Below are 10,681 nucleotides of genomic sequence, written 5' to 3'. Positions count from 1 at the left end.
AGCCTAGCCGGTCGGGTCGTGATCGGACACCATGCCGCACACATGGTGGTGATTGTGCTGGAAATTATAATTGAAATTGTGATTGTGGTCGATGTCCCTAATAGATAGCCTAGCCAATCGGGTCGTGATCGGACTCCGTGTTAAAGATGGTGGTATTGATATTGAGAGAAATTGTGGTTGATATCTCTAATGAGATAGCCTAGCCGATCGGGTCGTGATCGGACTCCGTGCTAAGAGTACGGTGGTACTGGTTTTGTGAATAATGGTATTGTGAATAATGGTATTGTGGACAATGGTATATCGATACTAAAAATCTCCCAATGTGAGATATGGAAATTAATTTGAACACTGTCTCGATACTAAATTGAGGTTTGATGTTGATTAAGGCTTTCATTGATATTATGATAATCTTATTTGTATGATTTATCATACTATTGAGAGGGTGTTTAGTTATACATACTTGTGCTATTCGACGGTACTAACATCCCTTTTGCCGGGGGCACTGCATCTTTAAATGGATGCAGGTGGTTCCACAGCAGGAGATATTGATTAGTGATAGTAGTTATACATACTAGTGCTATTCGACGGTACTAACGTCCCTTTTGCCGGGGGCAATACATCTTTAAATGGATGCAGGTGGTTCCACATCAGGAGATATTGATTAGCGATAGAAGTACACCTTCTTCCCAACTGACTTGGTGAGCCCCACTTCATCCCGGGGTCATGTATCTTTTGTACTTTGTGTATTCGGCTTGAGGTATAGCCGGGGCATTGTTGCCGGCATTATCATTGTACTCTTCTTTATATATAGAGGCTCCCTAGACATAGTGTGGGTTGTGTATTGGTGCTGGGGAAAGACAAACTATGTTATGTTGTTGTTGTATTACTTATCCATTTGAGACTTTAAAAATGATGAAACTATTGGAAATGAATTGGTATTGTAGACATGAACACATTTTCGTCTAATTAATGAAAATATGTATTATCTCTATTCGTGGATGAGTTTGGGTAGAATGAAATCTAACAGGCTTGCTCGGTCGGGTTCACTCGGTTGAGCGCCGGTCGCGCTCCTCGGTTTTGGGGCGTGACAGTTGTTGCTGATGAATTATCAAAAAATATACTTTGATCTCCAAGCTTGATTATTAGGTACTTCTGGTCATCATGCCATATCATTTGAGTTCTATCATGCCATACTTAGGTTTGTTACTGCAGTCTCCATGTTTAACATACCATGTCCTTTAAGTTCTATCATTATAAACTTGGGATGTTATCCGATGGTTTTAGCTTGGGTATATAGGGAATGCATAGGACAACCCTGCCTCACTAAGTTAAGACTAACGAGACCGAAACGAGACCCGAAGAGAGCATCACCGCTTATGTGGAGGGGTTCCTAATTGTTTATACTTACCCCTTTACATTGGGTCCCCTCGACCCAGTGATTATTGATCTCTATAAATGATATCAAGTCACCCTCGGCCAAATCCACCCCTCTCTATGGATTATAGTAGTCATGTTGCGCTTCTTCACTAGCAAGGCCGAGGGGCTAGAGTTTACTCTAAATCACCTCATGTGGTTGTATTGGCCCCGAATCTATCGAGGACTAATCAGGCTCCAACACCGGGTAACGAAAACCTTGATCTCGAGCATCGATGAGGACAAGGATCAGGGTTGGATACATCTTCAAGTCACGATACATCTTCGTGAAACCTGGGTGAATAGAATACTGTAAGTTATGAGCCTCCTCAAGGATCAACTCTCTCAAACCATCAACATTCAGAACACAAATCTGACCCTAAAGCAACATAACACCATCATCCTCAATCACAACCTTCTTAGCACCACCCTACTGCACCGTGTCTTTCAACACCAACAAGTGAGGATCATCAAACTGGTGAGCCTTGATTCACTCTAACAAAGATGACTGCACCACAACACAAGAAGAATCCTATTAGGCTTCGAAATATCGAACCTCGTCAATATGTTAGCCAAGGCCTGAACATCCATAGCCAATGGCCTATCCACAATTGGTATAAATGCCAAGCTACCCATGCTCTCTGCCTTCCTAAGGCATCAGCCACCATATTAGCCTTCCCCGAATGATACAATATAGTGATATCATAGACTTTCATAAACACCAACCATCTTTCGCTGCCTCAAATTTAGATCCTTTTGCTTGAATAGATACCGGAGACTCTGATAATCGATCTATACCTCACATGACATGCCGTATAAGTAGTGCCTCAAATTCTTGAGCGCGTGCACAACAGCTGCCAACTCCAAATCATGCACGGGGTAGTTCTCATCATGCATCTTCAACGGATAAGATGCATCGGCAATCACCCTACCATCCTGCATCAATATTGCGCCAAGTCCAATACGTGAAGCATCACAATACACAATATAAGATCACGAACCTAAGGGCAATACCAACACTATAGTTTTAGTCAAGGCAGTCTTGAGCTTCTGAAAGTTCTCCTCACACTCATCAAAACATGAGAAAAATAATATCCTTCTAAGTCAACTTGGTCAATGGGCTGCAATAGATGAAAACCCCTCCACAAAGCGGCGATGGTAGCCCGCCAAACCCAAGAAACTCTGAATCTCATTACCTAAAGTAGGTCATGGCCAACTCTGAACTACCTCAATCTTTTTATGTTCCACCTTAATACCATCACAAGACACAATATGGCCCAATAAGCAACTATGTCTAACCAGAACACACACTTTTAAAACTTGGCATAGAGCTGATGATCCCTCAAAGTCTGAAGTACAATCCGTAGGTGCTACTCATGCTCCTCTCTACTACGAGAGTAAACCAGAATATCATTAATGAAAATAATCACAAAGGAATCTAAGTAAGGCTTGAACACTTGGTTCATCAAATATATGAAGGCTCGTAACATTAGTCAAACCAAATGACATCACCAGAACTCGTAATGATCATAGAATGGGTCCTAAAAGCTATCTTAGGGACATCTGATGCCCTAATCTTCACATGAAGACGGCCCGATCACAAGTCAATCTTGAAAAACACCTTGGCACCCTTAAACTGATCAAATAAATTAGCAATCCTAGGAAATGGATACTTGTTCTGGATGGTAACCTTGTTTAAATGCCAATAGTCAATAAATCCTTTATCAAGAAAATCATGTAATTGCTCCTTTAGTTCCTTCAACTCGGCTGGAGTCATATGGTACGGTGGGATAGAAATAAGCTGCATGCCCGAAACCGAAATAATGCAAAAGTCAATATCCCTATCGGGTGGCATGCCCGACAAGTCTGCAAAAAATACCTTTGGAGACTCCCTCACCATCAGCACTGAATCCATAGAAGGAATATCAGTGTTGGAATTCCAAATTCAAGCAAAATATGCTAATAACCCCTTCTCTACTATAGCTGAGCCTTCAAGATTGAGATCACTCTGCTAGTAGAATGACTGAGGGTTCCTCTCCACTCAAATCTAGGCAACCCCGGCATGGCTAAAGTCATGGTCTTGGCATGACAATCCAAGATGACGTGATATGGGGACAACCCATCCATACCAAAAATAACCTTAAAATCCACCATATCAAACAATAAGAGATCAACTCTAGTATGAAAACCATTAATAGTAGCGACACAAGACCGATACACTGGATCTACTACAATAAAATCTCCAACCGTTGTGGGCACAGAAACAAGACCATCAAGAGAATCACAAGGATTACTCAAGTGTGATGCGAAATATGAAAACACATAAGAATATTTAAAACCCGGATCAAACAACACCGAAGCATCTCTATGAAAGACAGAGATAATACATGTAATGACTGCATCAGATGACTCTTCTTTAGGCCTACCGGAAATACATAACAGCGGGGCTGAACCCCACAAGTCTGTCATCCACCTATAGGACAACCTCTAGCTGGATGACCTCCACCTCTCGCTGGTTGGCCTCCACCCCTAGCTGGCTAACCCCTCCCCTAGCTAGCTGAGTGGGTGGTGTAGCAACTGGTGTCGGGATCATGACACGAGTATCCTACTTTGGAATATTGTGTTGAGACCTAGTGCAAAACCTCACGACATGCCTCAAATCCCCACACACATAGCAACCTCTCTGCTGATGTGGTTGCTGAACCTAGAGTTGTTGCCTGATGACCTAAATAACTACCATGGTAACTTTGCATCGGATGTGTACTAATGGGAGCTGGAGGTGCACTGAATGCTGGCTGCTTGGAACGAGGCCCAAAAGCAATATGGCTCCCTGATGTACCATGTATGACAAGGAGTGTTGACTGTACCGGCCTGATAAAATGGACTTTACCAAAGGGACCCCTGCCTCTATACGAGGCACCACTAAAATATCCAAAATGACGAGGCCTCTTATTACATGTCGTCTCTCTCGCCTGGCCTTTAATGCCGGCAATCCTCCTTACAATCTTCACTACCTGAGTGAAGGAGGTACAGTATGAGTACAACCGACCCTATGTACTCTGCAAGTGTCGAGCCTAACTACGACGAGGTAGTGACGAGGCTAATACAAGACACCTACAGATAAGCATATGCTTTTAAGTAATGAGAATAATGAGAGATATAACAACATGATACCAAGTAAAATAACAAGTAAGATGACACCATAAATATCAGGAGAGAGAGATAACAAGTATAAAAGCAAGAAGATATAGAACGAGAAAAAATAAAGAAAGAAATGACTAAAATAAACCATAGTTTATGCTTCCACAAGCAACTCGAAAAAAGCCTTTCAAAAATAACCACGAAACAACATAGCCAAATCCCGACCTATATAGAAAAATAAGAAACAAGAGATATCAACAAATGGAATAGCACCACCCTTCGTGCTTTTACTCTCAACTTCACAAGTATAACATAATAGCAAGCAAGAAAACACTCTTCGTGCATATTCACTTTTTCTTTCGAGCACGGTAACACCCTTCATGCAATGATATATATGTATATATAAAGAAAACACAGAAATACCCTTCGTGTAACTCTCTCTTCCTCACCAAGCATAAACATGTAAAGCAATACCAAGCAAGGCGGGAAGCACTAACAATATCGAGAAGAGTGATTAAACAAAGCTTGCCACATAGGGAATAATCATCACTTTGCACCAATAGCCAAATCAACAATTCAATAGTATTACTAACCAATGTCACAACTAGCTTAACATGGCTATTAATACGAATGGAAATAGTCAATGAATCTTACAATCTAGATGAAGCATGAAAAACATAATACATAAAGCAACAAAATGTAAATAACTAGTTCTACCCACTTGCTCAACCTATAGCAAATGCATATACACCTGTCACCTTGCATATACGCCGCCCCCAACACGTATAACACATAGCAATTAGGCGCAGTTACATCCTAATTCCCTCAAATCAAGGTTAACCAAGATACTTACCTCTTTTCGGCAGAAATCAACTCTCTAATACGGCCTTTTCTTTACCACAAGCCTCCAAACTACTCAAATCTAGCCAATTAATGTTCAAATAAGTTAAAACAAGCTTTAGAAACTACCCTAATATAAAAAAGGTTCGATCTTTAACATATTTGCAAAAGTCAACAAATAGTCAACCTAGACCCGCATAGTCAAAATCCAAAATTAGGACCAAATCATGTTTACCCATTCTCCCCCGAGTCCAAATATGTGATTTGTTTCGAGACCCGACCTCAAATCTAGGTCTGAATCTTTAAAATACGGAATTCTAAATTTCTACCCAAAAACCCTATTTATATTTTATGAAAACATAGATATAGGCATGAAAATCAATAAAAAATAATGGAATTTGAACAATAACAAGTTAAAGTTACTAACGTATAAAGTTGGAAAGAAACTGATCTCCGAAATTGCCTCTATATGTGGTCTAGGTCTCAAAGATTAAATAAAATAAGCCAATCCCTAAATCCTTGCCTTTTACCCAGCTGCTGATATTGCAGTTACGAACTATTGTTCACAACAGCAGTATTCGTAAAAGCGAATAGCTGATCGCAAATGCAACCAGCCGTTAAGCCTCAGATCTCGCAATTGCAACAGAGTCATCGCAATTGCGGAAGTCACAAATGCGAAGGTTCGACCCCTCGCAAAAGCAACCTAAGCTTCGCATTTGCAAAGCTGCCCCAACTCCCTCCCAGCATCGCAAATACAAGATAGCACTCGCGAGGCTCGCATTTGCGAACAGATCATTGCAATTGCGATGTTTGCAGCACCAACAAACTCAAGTCTTCGGAATCAAACTGGAACCAATCTGAAACTCGCCCGAACATCTCGTTTCCCAATCCAAACATCCACACAAGTACAATAATATCATATGAACTCGCTCATAAACTCAAATCATCAAAATAACATCTACAATCAAGAATCAAGCGTCAAAACTCAAAGATTTCAAAGTTCATAAGTTCAAATTTTAACTTTTTACAATAAGCGCCAAAATCGTCTCGGATCACCCGGAACTCCAACCAAACATGCGCACAAATCCAAAATTATTATACAGACCTACCGAAATCGTTAAAATACCGATCCAAGATCGTTTGCCAACAATGTTGACCATGGCCAACTCTAAAATTCAAGTTCAAAAATCAAGTTTTCTTTGAAAAATTACATTTAAACTTTCCTAAAATCAAAACGGACCACGCACGCAAGTTATAAATCATGAAATAGCACTATGAAAGTCCTCAAATCAAGAAATGGGGAGCTAGAACCCAAGACGACCTATCCGGTTGTTACGGTCTTTCCTAAAGCTACATTCAAAGAATAAAGTTCTGAGAAATTGCTTACCGGTAATGCTACTCGGTTGCAGCATCTTTATGAAGAAAATTTTCAATACTCAGAACAGGCAAATTACAGTAGAATCTCATTGGTTGTTTTGATCAACATCTTATATAATATTTTGGAGCGTATTCACGCATTCAAATCATTAAACTGATCATAAGTTTATAATATAGATCAAACATCTTTAATGTTGTTTTTTTTAATGTAGGTATAGGATATGATTATTATTCATTTTATGCTTGAACACCAATATTCTTCATATGTAGGTATTCAGCTCGAAAACTTATTGAAAGATCAGTGAAGAATAACCGGAAGTCACTTGCAAAAAGAAATTCGTGGAAGCATTGATCCTTGTCTTCTACATCCAAGTAAAATTGGACAATAAAATAAAAAGAAAAAAAAAAGAAAAAAAAAGAGGTACTTCCTGTAAGAGGAGCTGTTTCTCATATGTATTTCCGAGTTATATATGTAGTTATGTACTAATATCCTGTATGACTATTGCTCTATTTAGTCTAGATGGCCAGAATTCCAGTAGAAAATATTTGGCCATTAGCATAAGGCGAGCTTGCAATATCAGCAGACCTTATTTGGTTTCACTCGTACTCTAATGGTGTTCTAATTACTTTACTGTTTTTATCACATGCTTATTCCTTGTTGCCATTTGGTGATACTTGCTTTTATTATTAGCTTTATACTTATATACTGTACATGTTATTATGACTAGTAGGTGTCTTGACTTGTACCTCGTCACTACTCCACCGAGGTCAGTCTTGATACTTATATGGTACCGACCGTGGTATATTCATACTACACTTCTGCACATTTTTGTGCAGATCCAGGTATTGAAGATAACAGACTCAGGCAGAGTTAGATTCTTAATAGCGAGGATTCAAGTTAGAGTTGTTTGGTCGCTGCAGTCCTTTGAGTCCTTTTCATTTTGATTGTACTGTTAAATTCATTATCCGAACAATATTGTATTTAGTTTTTTTGAGATATTCCTACGTATTCATCTATAATTCGTGACTCTGTACTACCTAGTATTGGGAGGACTGTTGTGATTATTGCCGCGTGAGCCTGTTTCACCTTCATATCAGTATTTATATTAAACTTTGTTTTAAAAATATCATATTTAACTGGCTCAACTATTGTAAGTAACCGGCTTACCTAGTGTTAGAAATTAGGTACCATCACGACGTCTAAGGTAAGATTTCGGGTCGTGACAGCTCTTTAGGCCCCTCTTGAACCGTAGCCAATAGTTGGTGAAACCGTGTCACACGGTTTGACTTGGGGTCATTGGTTTTTCAATTCTCAAGACTCCAAACATGGTATTCTTTACATGACCCCTCAAAGTGATTCTCCAAACATCTTCTAGCTCCTTGTTGAAGATCATGCAGCTCCTAGCCCGTATCCCTTGGACGTTCATGGACTTGGAGCGGGTCAACGATCCACTAGATAATTTGGAGTCCTTCTCAATATTCTCCGTTTTGCCCGAACTATCGAGGATCATATCAGTTGCAGCATCTCTATGAAGAAAATTTTCATTACCCAGAACAAGCAAATTACACCAGAATCTCATCGGTTGTTTTGATCAACAACTTATATAATTTTTTGGAGCATGTTCACGCATTCAAACCATTAAACAGATCATAAGTTTATAATATAGATCAAACTTCTTTAATGTTTTTTTTTTTCTTTTGATGTAGGTATAGGAAATTATTATATTTCATTTTATGCTTGAACACCAATCTTCTTCATATGTAGGTTTACAGCTCGTAAACTTATGAAAGATCAAGGAAGGATAACAGGAAGTCATTTGCAAAAAGAAATCCTTGGAAGCATCGATCCTTGTCTTCTACATCCAAGTAAAATTGGACAATAAAAAAAATTATAAAAAAAAAGAAGAAGAGGTACTTCCTGTAAGAGGAGCTGTTTCTCGTATGTATTTCCGAGTTGTATATGTATCCTGTATGATTATTGATTTATATAGTCTAGATGGCCAGAATTCCAGTAGAAAATATTTGGTCATTAGCATAAGGTGAGGTTGCAATATCAACAGATCTTGAAATTTCTGAGCTACACTTCTCCTTGTGTTCATCCATTACTATCTGACTGTACCGACACTCTGTGCTACAGAATGCTTTCTCTCCCCTGCAATTCATTGACATGAAAACATCATCAGCACAAGTCTTCTTAATTAACAAAAGATAGTGAACCAAACTAATTGGATTATTCAATTTAGACTCGCTGAATTCAAAATGAAGCTGATCTTATTATATGTATGCATTTTAATCTCTTTTTCATATTTTACATATTTCTAGACGAAATAATGGGGGATTAGCTCAAATCACATAACTCAGCCAAAAATTGTTTTAAAGAATATAAGAGAGAAGAAGAAGAAAAGGTTGAAACTTAAGTTATACCTGTACATGTATATGTCTTTGCCATGGAGTTTTTTATTGCACAAATGACATGAACTGAGAAAATCAGAATCTGGGTATCTCGGAAAATCTCCAAATTTAGCTGGAGATATGTCGAAAACACTTGAACGATTAAATTTTGTACCCTGTAACCTCCTGTTTTCTTGTTCAGTTCCATTGCAATATACTTTAGTACATGACTTGTTATCTGGTTAACGGCAAGTAACTACTGTGTAATCTTCTTCAAAATTGTCCAACTCTGTTTCATCATATTCTGCTCTAAATCTAGCAGAATTTTTGGCTGAATTAACTGGAATTGATATGGACCTATTTGATTTTCTGTTGTAAACAGCTCTGTTGGACTTAATTTTACCATCAAGAGCAGCTACAATAGCTAATCCCACACCACCAAAATCATAGCCTTTTAGGCCTCTTGGTGATTGAATCTTGAAATCTAGAGGACTTCTTGGGCTGCTGGTACCATCCATAGTCCCCGTCCGGCTGCCGGAAACCGATGAGCCGGTGAGGTTTCCGATCACCGGCGTTGGTCTTTTGCCTATCATGATTTATGATTACTCACTTAGTTGTTCTCTTTTTCAAGAATTGCCAAAGTGGGATTTGTTGAAATGGAGTTAAAAAGTTTCAGGCTTTACGAGGCTCTTTATAAAAAGGCTTTATAATGCATTTGATGGAGCTGGTATAGGGGTGGGCATAATACCGGCCGAATCGTGAATTTTAATTTTTCGGTTTCGGTTTAAACGGTTATTCGGTCGGTGTGCGGTTTTAAAAGTATTAAATTTCGATTTTTCGGTGCGGTTTACGGTTTTGGTATTTCGATTTTCGGTTAAATCGAAAAACCGAAATTCTGGACTCATACCCAAAATTTCTGGCCTACAGACTTACGCTACCCATACCCATCTGAAGCCCAAGTTAGCCAAGCCCATATGTACCTTAGCCTATTAGCCTATTAGTCTTACTAAGCCCAAATGCTCAAATTAGATGTTAGTCTTTGGTTCTTTGAAATAGGAAGGTGCATTTGCAGAATGCTCTACTGTTTGAGATTTTGCAGTCTTTTCTGAAATCTTTTTTCTGTTCTTTTTCATGCATTGCCAAGGCTTAAAATCTAGTGGTATAATTGGTGTTTTGAGAGTGTCACTGCCAACTAGAAACAGTGAAAGAATTTACTACAATTAAAGATCCGTAGTCTACATCGGATATAAAAATTTTAAACCGTTAATAACTGAAAAACTAAACTGGAAATAACCGAACCGAACCTTGAAAAAACCGCACCGAATCGTAAATACTTTGGTTTGATTTGGTTATTAATATTACAAAACCGAAAACCGATAAACCGAACCGTACTTTCATAATAACCGACCGACGCCCACCCCTAAGCTGGTAGGCTGAGCCCATGGTTTAGTTTAAAAATCATACAGCGATGGTTTCTTTATTTTTTAAATAGAAAACATAATCGGAGATTATTTTATTT

At 38.8% G+C, this 10,681-nt stretch overlaps 1 pseudogene; it reads right to left on the bottom strand.

Annotated features, from left to right (window-relative positions):
• Positions 1-7,979: 7,979 nt before the first annotated feature.
• Positions 7,980-9,823, bottom strand: LOC107770109 (FCS-Like Zinc finger 13-like; annotated as a pseudogene).
• Between the last annotated feature and the right edge of the window lie 858 nt (positions 9,824-10,681).

This window comes from Nicotiana tabacum, chromosome 13 (assembly GCF_000715075.1).
Source record: "Nicotiana tabacum cultivar K326 chromosome 13, ASM71507v2, whole genome shotgun sequence".
In the NCBI taxonomy this organism is placed as follows: domain Eukaryota; kingdom Viridiplantae; phylum Streptophyta; class Magnoliopsida; order Solanales; family Solanaceae; genus Nicotiana; species Nicotiana tabacum.
Note: the sequence above shows the minus strand (reverse complement) of the source record. Positions and strands in the feature narration are given on the sequence as shown.